This window comes from Drosophila sechellia, unplaced genomic scaffold (assembly GCF_004382195.2).
Source record: "Drosophila sechellia strain sech25 unplaced genomic scaffold, ASM438219v1 U_232, whole genome shotgun sequence".
Classification (NCBI taxonomy): domain Eukaryota; kingdom Metazoa; phylum Arthropoda; class Insecta; order Diptera; family Drosophilidae; genus Drosophila; species Drosophila sechellia.
Window position 1 is genome coordinate 1 of NW_022611174.1, and position 14517 is coordinate 14517.

A 14517-nucleotide genomic window follows, 5' to 3' on the forward strand; every position below is an offset into this window, starting at 1 on the left:
ATTGAGTAAATTAAAAAATATACATATGAAAATGTTAATTATTATATGTATATGGGAAAAAATGCTAAGATATTCCCATATTCTCTAGTATTATAGAGAAAAGCCATTTAAGTGAGAGGGTATAGTAGTGTAAAACGACCGGAATTACGACAGAGGGTTCAAAAACTACTATAGGTAGGCAGTGGTTGCCGACCTCTCATATTGTTCAAAACTTATGTATTCATATGATTTTGGCAATTGTAATGAGTAAATTAAATTAATATAACATATGAAATGATTAATTATTATTATAAGGGAAAAATGCTGAAATATTCCCACATTCTCTTAGTATTATAGAGAAAATCATTATAGTGAGAGGGTATAGTAGTGTAAACGACCGGAATTACGACAGAGGGTTCAAAACTACTATAGTAGGCAGTGGTTGCCGACCTCTCATATTGTTCAAACTTATGTATTCATATGATTTTGGCAATTATATGATTAAATTAATAATATACATATGAAATGGTTAATTATTATATGTATATGGGAAAAAATGCAGGATATTCCCTATTCTCTTAGTATTATAGAGAAAAGCCATTTAAGTGAGGGGTATAGTAGTGTAAACGACCGGAATTACGACAGAGGGTTCAAAAACTACTATAGGTAGGCAGTGGTTGCCGACCTCTCATATTGTTCAAAACTTATGTATTCATATGATTTTGGCAATTGTATGAGTAAATTAAATAATATACATACAAATGATTAATTATTATATGTATATGGGAAAAAAATGCAGAGATATTCCCATATTCTCTTAGTATTATAGAGAAAAGCCATTTAAGTGAGAGGGTATAGTAGTGTAAACCACCGGAATTACGACAGAGGGTTCAAAAACTACTATAGGTAGGCAGTGGTTGCCGACCTCTCATATTGTTCAAAACTTATGTATTCATATGATTTGGCAATTGTATGAGTAAATTAATAATATACATATGAAAATGATTAATTATTATATGTATAAGGGAAAAAATGCTGAAATATCCCACATTCTCTTAGTATTATAGAGAAATCCATTATAGTGAGAGGTATAGTAGTGTAAACGACCGGAATTACGACAGAGGGTTCAAAAATACTATAGGTAGGCAGTGGTTGCCGACTCTCATATTGTTCAAAACTTATGTATTCATATGATTTTGGCAATTATATGATTAAATTAAATAATATACATATGAAAATGGTTAATTATTATATGTATATGGGAAAAATGCTGAGATATTCCCATATTCTCTTAGTATTATAGAGAAAAGCCATTTAAGTGAGAGGGTATAGTAGTGTAAACGACCGGAATTACGACAGAGGGTTCAAAAACTACTATAGGTAGGCAGTGGTTGCCGACCTCTCATATTGTTCAAACTTATGTATTCATATGATTTTGGCAATTGTATGAGTAAATTAAATAATATACATATGAAAATGATTAATTATTATATGTATAAGGGAAAAAATGCTGAAATATTCCCACATTCTCTTAGTATTATAGAGAAAATCCATTATAGTGAGAGGGTATAGTAGTGTAAACGACCGGAATTACGACAGAGGGTTCAAAAACTACTATAGGTAGGCAGTGGTTGCCGACCTCTCATATTGTTCAAAACTTATGTATTCATATGATTTTGGCAATTATATGATTAAATTAAATAATATACATATGAAAATGGTTAATTATTATATGTATATGGGAAAAAATGCTGAGATATTCCCATATTCTCTTAGTATTATAGAGAAAAGCCATTATAGTGAGAGGGTATAGTAGTGTAAACGACCGGAATTACGACAGAGGGTTCAAAAACTACTATAGGTAGGCAGTGGTTGCCGACCTCTCATATTGTTCAAAACTTATGTATTCATATGAATTTGGCAATTATATGAGTAAATTAAATAATAAACATATAAAAATTAATATTTATTATATGTATAAAAAAAAAATAATCATATTATATATGAATAATGGAAAAAAAATGAAATGTTCCTATAATCTCTTAATATATAAGAGAATAGACCGTATGTTGGGTGGCAAACGGAATTGAAAATACCCGCTTTGAGGACAGCGGGTTCAAAAACTACTATAGGTAGGCAGTGGTTGCCGACCTCCCGCATTATTCGAAATATTTATTTCGGATTATGTTTATATTGGTTACATAAAATAAAGTATATTATTATCCGTACAAATTTGTTTCTCAGTTCTATAGAACACGGGACTTGGCTCCGCGATAATAGGAATATACGCTTTTTAGATAATATCGTTGAAACAAAAGTCAAGTTTCTATTATATATAGAATAACAAATCGTTTCCATATATTATCGTTAATTTTTGGAGGCAGGCAAATATTAATTTATTACCTGCCGTATAGTTGGATTATTATATCGTTACGGTATAATACAAATATGGATTCTTATGAAAGAAATATAAAATTATATATTAAATGTGGAAATATTATCATATGCGCTTGGTTTTATGTTATATATTACCAGAGAGATATATGAAAAGAGATAAATTTTAAATTTATCTTCAAAATGCAAATGATTTAACTTAATATTTATATTGGTTAAACAAAAATTGTACATGTGTGGATACAATAATTATGTATGTTGGAAATAAAATGATATTTTATAATGAAATATGTATATATAAAAAGATAAAATTATAGAAACATATATATTACAATAATTATATGAAATTCTTGTTATATTGGTAAAACAAGTATAAATTAAAAATGAAAATATGGATTACGAATGCTATATAAAAATGGCCGTAATCGAATAGATTTTTTACTTATATTTATATATTTAAAATTTTACCCAAAGGCGAAATATTGAATTTTATTCAATATAATAAAAATCATGGAATTATATAAAGTGAAAAATCTATATATCTATTATATTGCTTATTTCGATTCAAAAAATATGAATGGAATATGAAGGAAAAACATTATTCTGGTTGATCCTGCCAGTAGTTATATGCTTGTCTCAAAGATTAAGCCATGCATGTCTAAGTACACACGAATTAAAAGTGAAACCGCAAAAGGCTCATTATATCAGTTATGGTTCCTTAGATCGTTAACAGTTACTTGGATAACTGTGGTAATTCTAGAGCTAATACATGCAATTAAAACATGAACCTTATGGGACATGTGCTTTTATTAGGCTAAAACCAAGCGATCGCAAGATCGTTATATTGGTTGAACTCTAGATAACATGCAGATCGTATGGTCTTGTACCGACGACAGATCTTTCAAATGTCTGCCCTATCAACTTTTGATGGTAGTATCTAGGACTACCATGGTTGCAACGGGTAACGGGGAATCAGGGTTCGATTCCGGAGAGGGAGCCTGAGAAACGGCTACCACATCTAAGGAAGGCAGCAGGCGCGTAAATTACCCACTCCCAGCTCGGGGAGGTAGTGACGAAAAATAACAATACAGGACTCATATCCGAGGCCCTGTAATTGGAATGAGTACACTTTAAATCCTTTAACAAGGACCAATTGGAGGGCAAGTCTGGTGCCAGCAGCCGCGGTAATTCCAGCTCCAATAGCGTATATTAAAGTTGTTGCGGTTAAAACGTTCGTAGTTGAACTTGTGCTTCATACGGGTAGTACAACTTACAATTGTGGTTAGTACTATACCTTTATGTATGTAAGCGTATTACCGGTGGAGTTCTTATATGTGATTAAATACTTGTATTTTTTCATATGTTCCTCCTATTTAAAAACCTGCACTAGTGCTCTTAAACGAGTGTTATTGTGGGCCGGTACTATTACTTTGAACAAATTAGAGTGCTTAAAGCAGGCTTCAAATGCCTGAATATTCTGTGCATGGGATAATGAAATAAGACCTCTGTTCTGCTTTCATTGGTTTTCAGATCAAGAGGTAATGATTAATAGAAGCAGTTTGGGGGCATTAGTATTACGACGCGAGAGGTGAAATTCTTGGACCGTCGTAAGACTAACTTAAGCGAAAGCATTTGCCAAAGATGTTTTCATTAATCAAGAACGAAAGTTAGAGGTTCGAAGGCGATCAGATACCGCCCTAGTTCTAACCATAAACGATGCCAGCTAGCAATTGGGTGTAGCTACTTTTATGGCTCTCTCAGTCGCTTCCCGGGAAACCAAAGCTTTTGGGCTCCGGGGGAAGTATGGTTGCAAAGCTGAAACTTAAAGGAATTGACGGAAGGGCACCACCAGGAGTGGAGCCTGCGGCTTAATTTGACTCAACACGGGAAAACTTACCAGGTCCGAACATAAGTGTGTAAGACAGATTGATAGCTCTTTCTCGAATCTATGGGTGGTGGTGCATGGCCGTTCTTAGTTCGTGGAGTGATTTGTCTGGTTAATTCCGATAACGAACGAGACTCAAATATATTAAATAGATATCTTCAGGATTATGGTGCTGAAGCTTATGTAGCCTTCATTCATGGTGGCAGTAAAATGTTTATTGTGTTTGAATGTGTTTATGTAAGTGGAGCCGTACCTGTTGGTTTGTCCCATTATAAGGACACTAGCTTCTTAAATGGACAAATTGCGTCTAGCAATAATGAGATTGAGCAATAACAGGTCTGTGATGCCCTTAGATGTCCTGGGCTGCACGCGCGCTACAATGAAAGTATCAACGTGTATTTCCTAGACCGAGAGGTCCGGGTAAACCGCTGAACCACTTTCATGCTTGGGATTGTGAACTGAAACTGTTCACATGAACTTGGAATTCCCAGTAAGTGTGAGTCATTAACTCGCATTGATTACGTCCCTGCCCTTTGTACACACCGCCCGTCGCTACTACCGATTGAATTATTTAGTGAGGTCTCCGGACGTGATCACTGTGACGCCTTGCGTGTTACGGTTGTTTCGCAAAAGTTGACCGAACTTGATTATTTAGAGGAAGTAAAAGTCGTAACAAGGTTTCCGTAGGTGAACCTGCGGAAGGATCATTATTGTATAATATCCTTATCGTTAATAAATATTTGTTATAATACAAATAAATACAATTTACCAAAATAAAAATATTACAAAATGATTCCACGGAATCAAAAGTTAAAGTCAAAATAAAATGAAGATGGCTTTTATTTTATATGTGGGGCTTGGCAACCTCATAAAAAGACTTTAACATTATTAATGTTGCTGTGCGTATTTGTGGCAGTACTTACTACAACAACGGCGTTTCCTATAAAAACAAATTCTCGAAAATGGAAATCGAAGAAACTAAACTAAATTCGAAAGTAGAAGTCGAATTAAAATAAAAATAATTTTGAATGTGTGGTAATCAAAATAAGTGTGTGTGTATATGGACCATAATATACACGCGTTGCGAATATGTATTGTTCATCTATGTTATGAGCATACGTTGGCTAATGCAACAACCTAAAATATACAATGTTTGTACCTGTCATCCATCAGGTTAATGTTTTATATAAATTTTGCAGTATGTGTCACCCAAAATAGCAAACCATAACCAGATTATTATGATACATAATGCTTATATGAAACTAAGACATTTCGCAACATTTATTTTAGGTATAAAAATAAATTTATTGAAGGAATTGATATATGCCAGTAAAATGGTGTATTTTTAATTTCTTTCAATAAAAACAATATTGACATTATATAAAATTGAATTATAAAACTCTAAGCGGTGGATCACTCGGCTCATGGGTCGATGAAGAACGCAGCAAACTGTGCGTCATCGTGTGAACTGCAGGACACATGAACATCGACATTTTGAACGCATATCGCAGTCCATGCTGTTATGTACTTTAATTAATTTTATAGTGCTGCTTGGACTACATATGGTTGAGGGTTGTAAGACTATGCTAATTAAGTTGTTTATAAATTTTTTATAAGCATATGGTATATTATTGGATTAAATAATGATTTTATTCATAATATTAAAAAAGAAATGAAAAACATTATCTCACATTTGAATGTGAAAAACGAAGAGAAATATTTTCTTTTTCAATCAAATAATACTGAGAAATGTCTAGCATAAAAAATTGAAATATTTTTCATCTAGAATTGTCTCTTATTAATGATTCGGAAAAAGAAAAATCTTGGTTTTGTTATTATTCTTCGTTGGTTCGTTAAATGGATAAAAATGACTTTGCTTACAAGAACTATTGGAACTATTTATAACGAATTTAATTGATTGTTTTATCATTTATATATAAAGAATTTATGGCAAAATATAGTTATATATACAACCTCAACTCATATGGGACTACCCCCTGAATTTAAGCATATTAATTAGGGGAGGAAAAGAAACTAACAAGGATTTTCTTAGTAGCGGCGAGCGAAAAGAAAACAGTTCAGCACTAAGTCACTTTGTCTATATGGCAAATGTGAGATGCAGTGTATGGAGCGTCAATATTCTAGTATGAGAAATTAATGATTTAAGTCCTTCTTAAATGAGGCCATTTACCCATAGAGGGTGCCAGGCCCGTATAACGTTAATGATTGCTAGATGATGTTTCCAAAGAGTCGTGTTGCTTGATAGTGCAGCACTAAGTGGGTGGTAAACTCCATCTAAAACTAAATATAACCATGAGACCGATAGTAAACAAGTACCGTGAGGGAAAGTTGAAAAGAACTCTGAATAGAGAGTTAAACAGTACGTGAAACTGCTTAGAGGTTAAGCCCGATGAACCTGAATATCCGTTATGGAAAATTCATCATTAAAATTGTAATATTTAAATAATATTATTAAGAATAATGTGCATTTTTTCCATATAAGGACATTGTAATCTATTAGCATATCCCAAATTTATCATAAAATATAACTTATAGTTTATTCCAATTAAATTGCTTGCATTTTAACACAGAATAAATGTTATTAATTTGATAAAGTGCTGATAGATTTATATTATTACAGAGCGTTAATTTTTCGGAATTATATAATGGCATAATTATCATTGATTTTTGTGTTTATTATATGCTCTTGTATGATTAACAATGCGAAAGATTCAGGATACCTTCGGGACCCGTCTTGAAACACGGACCAAGGAGTCTAACATATGTGCAAGTTATTGGGATGTAAACCTAATAGCGTAATTAACTTGACTAATAATGGGATTAGTTTTTTAGCTATTTATAGCTAATTAACACAATCCCGGGGCGTTCTATATAGTTATGTATAATGTATATTTATATTATTTATGCCTCTAACTGGAACGTACCTTGAGCATATATGCTGTGACCCGAAAGATGGTGAACTATACTTGATCAGGTTGAAGTCAGGGGAAACCCTGATGGAAGACCGAAACAGTTCTGACGTGCAAATCGATTGTCAGAATTGAGTATAGGGGCGAAAGACCAATCGAACCATCTAGTAGCTGGTTCCTTCCGAAGTTTCCCTCAGGATAGCTGGTGCATTTTAATATTATATAAAATAATCTTATCTGGTAAAGCGAATGATTAGAGGCCTTAGGGTCGAAACGATCTTAACCTATTCTCAAACTTTAAATGGGTAAGAACCTTAACTTTCTTGATATGAAGTTCAAGGTTATGATATAATGTGCCCAGTGGGCCACTTTTGGTAAGCAGAACTGGCGCTGTGGGATGAACCAAACGTAATGTTACGGTGCCCAAATTAACAACTCATGCAGATACCATGAAAGGCGTTGGTTGCTTAAAACAGCAGGACGGTGATCATGGAAGTCGAAATCCGCTAAGGAGTGTGTAACAACTCACCTGCCGAAGCAACTAGCCCTTAAAATGGATGGCGCTTAAGTTGTATACCTATACATTACCGCTAAAGTAGATGATTTATATTACTTGTGATATAAATTTTGAAACTTTAGTGAGTAGGAAGGTACAATGGTATGCGTAGAAGTGTTTGGCGTAAGCCTGCATGGAGCTGCCATTGGTACAGATCTTGGTGGTAGTAGCAAATAATCGAATGAGACCTTGGAGGACTGAAGTGGAGAAGGGTTTCGTGTGAACAGTGGTTGATCACGAGTTAGTCGGTCCTAAGTTCAAGGCGAAAGCCGAAAATTTTCAAGTAAAACAAAAATGCCTAACTATATAAACAAAGCGAATATAATACACTTGAATAATTTTGAACGAAAGGGAATACGGTTCCAATTCCGTAACCTGTTGAGTATCCGTTTGTTATTAAATATGGGCCTCGTGCTCATCCTGGCAACAGGAACGACCATAAAGAAGCCGTCGAGAGATATCGGAAGAGTTTTCTTTTCTGTTTTATAGCCGTACTACCATGGAAGTCTTTCGCAGAGAGATATGGTAGATGGGCTAGAAGAGCATGACATATACTGTTGTGTCGATATTTTCTCCTCGGACCTTGAAAATTTATGGTGGGGACACGCAAACTTCTCAACAGGCCGTACCAATATCCGCAGCTGGTCTCCAAGGTGAAGAGTCTCTAGTCGATAGAATAATGTAGGTAAGGGAAGTCGGCAAATTAGATCCGTAACTTCGGGATAAGGATTGGCTCTGAAGATTGAGATAGTCGGGCTTGATTGGGAAACAATAACATGGTTTATGTGCTCGTTCTGGGTAAATAGAGTTTCTAGCATTTATGTTAGTTACTTGTTCCCCGGATAGTTTAGTTACGTAGCCAATTGTGGAACTTTCTTGCTAAAATTTTTAAGAATACTATTTGGGTTAAACCAATTAGTTCTTATCAATTATAACGATTATCAATTAACAATCAATTCAGAACTGGCACGGACTTGGGGAATCCGACTGTCTAATTAAAACAAAGCATTGTGATGGCCCTAGCGGGTGTTGACACAATGTGATTTCTGCCCAGTGCTCTGAATGTCAAAGTGAAGAAATTCAAGTAAGCGCGGGTCAACGGCGGGAGTAACTATGACTCTCTTAAGGTAGCCAAATGCCTCGTCATCTAATTAGTGACGCGCATGAATGGATTAACGAGATTCCTACTGTCCCTATCTACTATCTAGCGAAACCACAGCCAAGGGAACGGGCTTGGAATAATTAGCGGGGAAAGAAGACCCTTTTGAGCTTGACTCTAATCTGGCAGTGTAAGGAGACATAAGAGGTGTAGAATAAGTGGGAGATATTAGACCTCGGTTTGGTATCGTCAATGAAATACCACTACTCTTATTGTTTCCTTACTTACTTGATTAAATGGAACGTGTATCATTTCCTAGCCATTATACGGATATATTTATTATATCTTATGGTATTGGGTTTTGATGCAAGCTTCTTGATCAAAGTATCACGAGTTTGTTATATAATCGCAAACAAATTCTTTAATAAAACGATGCATTTATGTATTTTTGATTTGAAAATTTGGTATAACTCCAATTACTCAGGTATGATCCAATTCAAGGACATTGCCAGGTAGGGAGTTTGACTGGGGCGGTACATCTCTCAAATAATAACGGAGGTGTCCCAAGGCCAGCTCAGTGCGGACAGAAACCACACATAGAGCAAAAGGGCAAATGCTGACTTGATCTCGGTGTTCAGTACACACAGGGACAGCAAAAGCTCGGCCTATCGATCCTTTTGGTTTAAAGAGTTTTTAACAAGAGGTGTCAGAAAAGTTACCATAGGGATAACTGGCTTGTGGCGGCCAAGCGTTCATAGCGACGTCGCTTTTTGATCCTTCGATGTCGGCTCTTCCTATCATTGTGAAGCAAAATTCACCAAGCGTTGGATTGTTCACCCATGCAAGGGAACGTGAGCTGGGTTTAGACCGTCGTGAGACAGGTTAGTTTTACCCTACTAATGACAAAACGTTGTTGCGACAGCATTCCTGCGTAGTACGAGAGGAACCGCAGGTACGGACCAATGGCACAATACTTGTTCGAGCGAACAGTGGTATGACGCTACGTCCGTTGGATTATGCCTGAACGCCTCTAAGGTCGTATCCGTGCTGGACTGCAATGATAAATAAGGGGCAATTTGCATTGTATGGCTTCTAAACCATTTAAAGTTTATAATTTATTTTATAAACGACAATGGATGTGATGCCAATGTAATTTGTAACATAGTAAATTAGGAGGATCTTCGATCACCTGATGCCGCGCTAGTTACATATAAAAGCATTATTTAATACAATGACAAAGCCTAGAATCAATTGTAAACGACTTTTGTAACAGGCAAGGTGTTGTAAGTGGTTGAGCAGCTGCCATACTGCGATCCACTGAAGCTTATCCTTTGCTTGATGATTCGATAAATAAATGATTTTTTCCTGTAGCCAAACACCTCGTCATCAATTTAGTGACGCATATGATATTGTCCCTATCATATAATTAATATAAAGACTTTAATGGATTGTGTCAAGTTGCCAAACACCTCGTCATCAATTTAGTGACGCATATGATATTGTCCCTATCATATAATTAATATAAAGACTTTAATGAATTGTGTCAAGTTGCCAAACACCTCGTCATCAATTTAGTGACGCATATGATATTGTCCCTATCATATAATTTTTGATATAAAGACTTTAAAGAATTGTATCAAGTTGCCAAACACCTCGTCATCAATTTAGTGACGCATATGATATTGTCCCTATCATATAATTAATATACAGACTTTAATGAATTGTGTCAAGTTGCCAAACACCTCGTCATCAATTTAGTGACGCATATGATATTGTCCTTATCATATAATTTTTGATATAAAGACTTTAAAGAATTGAATCAAGTTGCCAAACACCTCGTCATCAATTTAGTGACGCATATGATATTGTCCCTATCATATAATTAATATAAAGACTTTAATGGATTGTGTCAAGTTGCCAAACACCTCGTCATCAATTTAGTGACGCATATGATATTGTCCCTATCATATAATTAATATAAAGACTTTAATGAATTGTGTCAAGTTGCCAAACACCTCGTCATCAATTTAGTGACGCATATGATATTGTCCTTATCATATAATTTTGATATAAAGACTTTAAAGAATTGTATCAAGTTGCCAAACACCTCGTCATCAATTTAGTGACGCATATGATATTGTCCCTATCATATAATTAATATAAAGACTTTAATGGATTGTGTCAAGTTGCCAAACACCTCGTCATCAATTTAGTGACGCATATGATATTGTCCTTATCATATAATTTTTGATATAAAGACTTTAAAGAATTGTATCAAGTTGCCAAACACCTCGTCATCAATTTAGTGACGCATATGATATTGTCCCTATCATATAATTAATATACAGACTTTAATGAATTGTGTCAAGTTGCCAAACACCTCGTCATCAATTTAGTGACGCATATGATATTGTCCCTATCATATAATTTTTGATATATAGACTTTAAAGAATTGTATCAAGTTGCCAAACACCTCGTCATCAATTTAGTGACGCATATGATATTGTCCCTATCATATAATTAATATAAAGACTTTAATGGATTGTGTCAAGTTGCCAAACACCTCGTCATCAATTTAGTGACGCATATGATATTGTCCTTATTATATAATTTTTGATATAAAGACTTTAAAGAATTGTATCAAGTTGCCAAACACCTCGTCATCAATTTAGTGACGCATATGATATTGTCCCTATCATATAATTAATATACAGACTCTAATGAATTGTGTCAAGTTGCCAAACACCTCGTCATCAATTTAGTGACGCATATGATATTGTCCCTATCATATAATTTTTGATATAAAGACTTTAAAGAATTGTATCAAGTTGCCAAACACCTCGTCATCAATTTAGTGACGCATATGATATTGTCCCTTTCATATAATTAATATAAAGACTTTAATGGATTGTGTCAAGTTGCCAAACACCTCGTCATCAACTACTATATTATGGTTGCGCCGACCTCTCATATTGTATTCTCTTATGTGTTCATAGGATTTTGACAATTATACGAGTAAATTAAATAATATACATATGAAAATGATTAATTATTATATGTATAAGGGAAAAAATGATGAAATATTCCCATATTATCTTAGTATTATAGAGGAAAGACCGTTGCCGACCTCTGATATTGTTCAAACTTATGTATTTATATGATTTTGGCAATTATATGAGTAAATTAAAAAATATACATATGAAAATGGTTAATTATTATATGTATATGGGAAAAAATGCTAAGATATTCCCATATTCTCTTAGTATTATAGAGAAAAGCCATTTAAGTGAGAGGGTATAGTAGTGTAAACGACCGGAATTACGACAGAGGGTTCAAAAACTACTATAGGTAGGCAGTGGTTGCCGACCTCTCATATTGTTCAAAACTTATGTATTCATATGATTTTGGCAATTGTATGAGTAAATTAAATAATATACATATGAAAATGATTAATTATTATATGTATAAGGGAAAAAATGCTGAAATATTCCCACATTCTCTTAGTATTATAGAGAAAATCCATTATAGTGAGAGGGTATAGTAGTGTAAACGACCGGAATTACGACAGAGGGTTCAAAAACTACTATAGGTAGGCAGTGGTTGCCGACCTCTCATATTGTTCAAAACTTATGTATTCATATGAATTTGGCAATTATATGAGTAAATTAAATAATATACATATGAAAATGATTAATTATTATATGTATAAGGGAAAAAATGCTGAAATATTCCCACATTCTCTTAGTATTATAGAGAAAATCCATTATAGTGAGAGGGTATAGTAGTGTAAACGACCGGAATTACGACAGAGGGTTCAAAAACTACTATAGGTAGGCAGTGGTTGCCGACCTCTCATATTGTTCAAAACTTATGTATTCATATGATTTTGGCAATTATATGATTAAATTAAATAATATACATATGAAAATGGTTAATTATTATATGTATATGGGAAAAAATGCAGAGATATTCCCATATTCTCTTAGTATTATAGAGAAAAGCCATTTAAGTGAGAGGGTATAGTAGTGTAAACGACCGGAATTACGACAGAGGGTTCAAAAACTACTATAGGTAGGCAGTGGTTGCCGACCTCTCATATTGTTCAAAACTTATGTATTCATATGATTTTGGCAATTGTATGAGTAAATTAAATAATATACATACGAAAATGATTAATTATTATATGTATATGGGAAAAAATGCAGAGATATTCCCATATTCTCTTAGTATTATAGAGAAAAGCCATTTAAGTGAGAGGGTATAGTAGTGTAAACCACCGGAATTACGACAGAGGGTTCAAAAACTACTATAGGTAGGCAGTGGTTGCCGACCTCTCATATTGTTCAAAACTTATGTATTCATATGATTTTGGCAATTGTATGAGTAAATTAAATAATATACATATGAAAATGATTAATTATTATATGTATAAGGGAAAAAATGCTGAAATATTCCCACATTCTCTTAGTATTATAGAGAAAATCCATTATAGTGAGAGGGTATAGTAGTGTAAACGACCGGAATTACGACAGAGGGTTCAAAAACTACTATAGGTAGGCAGTGGTTGCCGACCTCTCATATTGTTCAAAACTTATGTATTCATATGATTTTGGCAATTATATGATTAAATTAAATAATATACATATGAAAATGGTTAATTATTATATGTATATGGGAAAAAATGCTGAGATATTCCCATATTCTCTTAGTATTATAGAGAAAAGCCATTTAAGTGAGAGGGTATAGTAGTGTAAACGACCGGAATTACGACAGAGGGTTCAAAAACTACTATAGGTAGGCAGTGGTTGCCGACCTCTCATATTGTTCAAAACTTATGTATTCATATGATTTTGGCAATTGTATGAGTAAATTAAATAATATACATATGAAAATGATTAATTATTATATGTATAAGGGAAAAAATGCTGAAATATTCCCACATTCTCTTAGTATTATAGAGAAAATCCATTATAGTGAGAGGGTATAGTAGTGTAAACGACCGGAATTACGACAGAGGGTTCAAAAACTACTATAGGTAGGCAGTGGTTGCCGACCTCTCATATTGTTCAAAACTTATGTATTCATATGATTTTGGCAATTATATGATTAAATTAAATAATATACATATGAAAATGGTTAATTATTATATGTATATGGGAAAAAATGCTGAGATATTCCCATATTCTCTTAGTATTATAGAGAAAAGCCATTATAGTGAGAGGGTATAGTAGTGTAAACGACCGGAATTACGACAGAGGGTTCAAAAACTACTATAGGTAGGCAGTGGTTGCCGACCTCTCATATTGTTCAAAACTTATGTATTCATATGAATTTGGCAATTATATGAGTAAATTAAATAATAAACATATAAAAATTAATATTTATTATATGTATAAAAAAAAAAATAATCATATTATATATGAATAATGGAAAAAAAATGAAATGTTCCTATAATCTCTTAATATATAAGAGAATAGACCGTATGTTGGGTGGCAAACGGAATTGAAAATACCCGCTTTGAGGACAGCGGGTTCAAAAACTACTATAGGTAGGCAGTGGTTGCCGACCTCCCGCATTATTCGAAATATTTATTTCGGATTATGTTTATATTGGTTACATAAAATAAAGTATATTATTATCCGTACAAATTTGTTTCTCAGTTCTATAGAACACG

At 33.7% G+C, this 14517-nt stretch overlaps 3 non-coding genes across 3 annotated transcripts; all 3 read left to right on the forward strand.

Moving 5' to 3' along the window:
- The first annotated feature begins 2973 nt into the window (after positions 1-2973).
- On the forward strand, positions 2974-4968 carry LOC116802841. The gene has a single exon (XR_004363177.1). It is a non-coding gene; the product is annotated as a small subunit ribosomal RNA (ribosomal RNA).
- Positions 4969-5655: 687 nt separating this feature from the next.
- Positions 5656-5834, forward strand: LOC116802834. Its single transcript, XR_004363172.1, has one exon. It is a non-coding gene; the product is annotated as a 5.8S ribosomal RNA (ribosomal RNA).
- A 394-nt stretch (positions 5835-6228) lies between these two features.
- LOC116802836 lies at positions 6229-10190 on the forward strand. The gene has a single exon (XR_004363174.1). It is a non-coding gene; the product is annotated as a large subunit ribosomal RNA (ribosomal RNA).
- The last annotated feature ends 4327 nt before the right edge of the window (positions 10191-14517 follow it).